Here is a 5,164-nt window from a genome sequence, read left to right as displayed (position 1 = left end):
GGGAAAGAGCCAGTAAGTGTGCAAAGGAAATAGTAATAGTAGAGTTACTATATGTTGTCATATCTCTTGAAAGTCCTTGCCTACATCATTGAGAATTTATCTGTGGCTGAAGAAGGAATGAAAATGAAATCAAGGTTTTGAAATAGCAATTACTGTGGACCTATTCTCTACATTATTAATTACCTCCCTTGTTTATTATCTATTTCTGGTGACTATTCTCTCAGCAACCGGATTTTAAGTTTTTTGATGGCAGATACCATGTCCCACACCTTCATCAGAGGGGTTATGAAAGCTGACTCTTGAAAATGTCAGTGGACAGGAAGAAAAGTCAGAGGAGCCTAGGGAGAGGCACTACACATAGCAATGTCAATGGTATAGTGATGAAATACTGCCCTTGCCCTCAAGGAGTTATATTCTGACACAGAGATGAAATGATTTGTGTAAATTTATATAATACAGTAGATATGTTAGAAGAAATACAAAGGGCTACAGCTCTAGGATTCTGCAAAGCAAAATTGTTTTTAAAATTAATTCCAATAGGTATTTAAATTACAATGGCATTTTCCAAAAGTGTTTATGGACAACTTTTTCAAGACTAAGAACAGTAAATTTCTATGATAATGAACACTTATAAAATAAAAGCTTCTCTGCAATAGTTATTTACATACAACAGTGAAGAGTCTCATCTAAAACTTTATTAATGTGTTTACTATGAATTCTCCTCAGTGAATAATCCAGCTCAGCATTGGCTTTTTATGTTCCCTGCCTGTGGCTTTCTATAATCAAAGTTCTTGACTGGAGAAATTTAAATAACTTTTTCCCTCTTTCTGTAAAAAGCAATTACTTTCAATTCCTTCACATATTACCACCATACTCCCATTAGAACATTTATCTGAAGTCCCAAACAAGTGGATACACACACACACACACACACACACACACACACACACACACACACACCCCTAACCCTTTTATTAGGAACCAGCTGAGTTGAAGGTGTGTGGTGACTTTCCCTTATTTACCCTATTGAATGCACATAATTTTTCTTCATTCATTCACTCTAGAGTACCTGACATTCAGTCTCATTTTGCAAGCCTCATTGGAAAATTGTGCTACAAAATCATGAGGAGTCATTTGTCTTTTTTAAAAAGGTTGATGTGTATGATAAACTAGGCTCTGATGATCACAGAAACTTAGAGCTTTAGCAATACCTTAGGAAGCATCTAATCCAGAAAAGACCAACTTTGACACAGTATTCTCCACTCCCACCACAGAGGGTCAATATTGCTAATAGATTCTAATGTGCTTTCCCACTGAGCCTGGGCATTACTCAGACTTCTTCTCTACATGATGCTCCAGGCAACCTCTGTCCTGTAAGATAAATCATTTACTGCACATGACCATTCTCATAGGATAGAAAACGCACTGTAGAAAGCTACAATCTATTTTCAGCTACCATAGTACCTAATATGCGCCAAAGTGCTCCTTAGTATCCTGAAACATCCTAATTGTTTAAAGGCATTGTTGCAGTTTACAAAATAGATTATGTGTATGAGCAACTTTGCCTGTGCCACATATTTGGTGTTCCTGACCGCCCCTGTCCTATACCTTAGCTCTGCTCTATTCTGACTTGATTACTCTGGGCCGCTGCTCCATCTTCTTGGGTGACAGCATAACTTCCTTCCACACTCTAGATTAAGGCTATCCTGAAGGATCCTTTCTTGTCCTGCTGTTCTCTTGACATACTCCACAATTGCTCTCACCCACACCCATGGCTTCACGTAGACTCTTTCTTCATTTAGCTCTTCAGCTCAAATTTCCCCAGCTCCACACCCACAGTCCTAACTCTTGGTTGGAGTTTCTGCATACATGTCTTGCTATTACCACAAATTCAACATGAAAACTTTACCCTTCTCACCAAAATGTCCTTGCCCTTCCTCCTGTTTTCCTTCTTTATCTTAACAGGACCACTGTCTTCCAATTACCCAAGTCGGAAGCCTTGAAATCTCCTTCAGCTCCTCCTTTTGACACTCTACTTCTAAATCAAGAGGGTCTGTGAATTCTAATCTAAAATGTCATTCAAGTCTCCTCCCAATTTCATGCCACCATTCGCACTTGGGCTTTCACCTGTGCCCACTTGAATGCCTGGCACTCTCCTAACTTGTCTTCCTGCCTGAATCTCCCCTCTCTAAATCATCCACCCATCCCATTTCCCTGTCCCCACCCCAATAATACCATTGAGATATATTTCCTTACAAATAAATGATTGTTATTCCTCACCTTTGCTAAAAAGTGCCTCTATGTTTCTTCAAAATAAAGTCAATGTCTCCTTATACTTTTAAAACAAAGCTCAAATTCCTAAGTGAGGATTTCAAGATTACCCACAAATAAGGACCAGGTACCTTTCTCATCACATAGCATCATGATTAAAAGCTCAGACCCTGGACCCAGACTGCTCAGCTTTAAGACACTAAGCAGGACTGCTGCACGCACTAGTGTAGGCTGAGGGGTCCTGAGTGAAGCATCTGGTTGAGGGTGAGGGGTGAGCGGGGGTAGAAGTGTAGCCCATGCAACATTCACCAAGTTGTGTCTCAGCACAGGGCTGCTACAGGCTCAGAAGAAAGGACATCATCTTCTATTTCACATATAGGCACTATAAGGGCTCTATTCCCTTATCTATGAAGTACTAAGACTTTTCTCATGGGACTGTTGCGAGGATTCAATGAATTAAAGCCCTTAGAACAGTGCCAGGCACATGAGTGCCCAGTAAGTATCAGCCATTAATCCTGCACCTTCCCTGTTCCTTATACTTTAAAGAAAGAGTAGAATTTATTTACTATTTTACTCATGTATAACTGTGCTTTTTCACCTTCAGGACTTTCATTGCTCCTTCTGCTTCCTTTCTCCCAAACTCCCTCCCCTAACAGCTTTAATCTCTGTCTGTTGATAATTCTGACCACTCTTCAAACTCAGCTGAGCTGACATGATTGCTTCCATGAAGTCTTACTTGACCCCTATGAATATGAGTTATATAGACTTTAACTCAACACTTAGGCACATATGGACCCCTGTTGTGGAACTTACTATACTATATTTTGTACTACCTAAACATACTTATCTCAAGGCCTTCTCTTCCTTGAAAGATTTTAAGTGCCTAAAGGTAACCTGTAAGGTTCCTCTATATGTTCCCATAGTGCCTACAGACCTACAGTAACATAACAGGCAATAATAGAACCGTTTATTGAGTACCTACTATATGCCAAGCACTATAAAAAATTACTTCTCACACAACTTTTATAGTATTGTTATTTCCCTTTCACATGGAGCGACTTAGTATATAAATAATTTGCTTAGCATTAAACAGTTCAAAAGTGGTAGGCAGAGATTAGAACCTAGGATCTTGCTGGTTCAGGGACTAGACTCCTACTTCATTGTAGTATCTTGCCTGGCTCCTTCCCTTGCCCAGGAGCTACCACATATTGACTATATATTATATTCCAAGAGCTTTTCCTACATTTTCCCTCAACTTCCTTGCAAAGTGGTTATTATTACTCCTATATGCATGAGGAAATCAAGGCTCAGAGATATTAAGCAATTTACCTGAGATCTTACAGTGCGTAAATTCCAGATGCATCTTATAAACCTGACCACAGAACTCCCCCATCTCCCAGAAAGCACTTGTCACATTTTAGGAGGAGTCCCTTGAGAAAAATGTTATTGCCTTCACTAATTTTTAAGAATTACTCACAGGGTCTCATTTATATGGTTCTATTTCATTTAGACACCATTTTGACAGAAACCATCACTATATACACTTATAAAAAAAAGTTATTCCTGCATTATATTTTATCAACGTTTATCTTTGTATAACTATTAATCCTACCTATTATAAATAACTTGGCAAAAAATGCTTGTTCCCCAAAGAATTTGATGGAGGTTTACATAAAAATAATCTTGATATCAGAAAGATAAAAGTTATTGATACAAAATGATTGCTTAAATAAGTACTAGGTCAGGAATATGTTGAGAGATTCATATTTAGTACCTGTCATTATTAATTTCACCAGATCATTAGGTTTTGCCTGGTATTTCTATTGCATTCAAGTTATTTGGAAGGTCAAGATAAAATATTAAACCTAATGAAACAAGTAGGCACTGATTTGAACACCAAAATGAATCTTGAACTAAATACCAAGCACAGAGAGAAGAGGGGAAAAAGGAAAGATGCAGGATCAGAGTTAACCATAGATTTTTTTAAAATTTATATTTTATTTTTGGCTGCGTTGGGTCTTCATTGCTGTGCGCGGGCTTTCTCTAGTTGTGGCGAGCGGGGGTTACTCTTTGTTGTGGTGTGTGGGCTTCTCATTGCGGTGGCTTCTCTTGCTGCGGAGCAGGGGCTCTAGGCTCACAGGCTTCAGTAGTTGTGGCATGCAGGCTCAGTAGCTGTGGCTTGTAGGCCCTAGAGCACAGGCTCAGTAGGTGTGGTGCACAGGTTTAGTTGCTCCACAGCATGTGGGATCTTCCTGGACCAGGGCTCAAACCCGTGTCACCTGCACCAGCAGGTGGATTCTTAACCACTGTGCCACCAGGGAAGGCCCTATCCATTAGATTTTTCAAAAATATAAGAATATAATTTTGAAAAGGGAAAAATGGGGGTGCGGTGATTTTACTGGAAATTAGTCTGATTTATTTTTGGGAAAACAATAATACCAAATTAATATGCAGCAACTACCAAGGTAATTAAAAGATACTTAAAATAAAGGTATTATTTAAAGTTACATGACTTGAATATCATTATTCAATTTTGCCAGGGCTCACTATTTGATTGGAAAAATCCTATTGGTTTTGAGGGAAACAAACAAAAATAAGGACAAGTGAAAGTAGAAAAAAATTAATAGAACCAAGATCTTCCCAAGCAAAGACATAACTCCAAAAGAGTATCCCTCATTATGAAAGCACTAGTTTCTAGAGCTCCCAGAGGATTCTGAGTAAAACTGAACATACTTGCAATGCATTATAAATGTGTAATTACCATTTAAATGGAGGGAGAAACTGGTGAGTGAAATGAGAAAAAGGCATTTTCTTACAGCCAACCAGAAGCTGGCATTTCGGGCAATGATCATCTAAACTATAGAGTCAAGTTAACAAAGCTATTGTCATTCTG

The sequence above is a fragment of the Lipotes vexillifer genome, unplaced genomic scaffold (genome assembly GCF_000442215.2).
Source record: "Lipotes vexillifer unplaced genomic scaffold, Lipotes_vexillifer_v1.1 scaffold161, whole genome shotgun sequence".
Classification (NCBI taxonomy): Eukaryota; Metazoa; Chordata; class Mammalia; order Artiodactyla; family Lipotidae; genus Lipotes; species Lipotes vexillifer.
The sequence above is the reverse complement of the archived record's forward strand: the minus strand, read 5'-3'. Positions refer to the sequence as shown.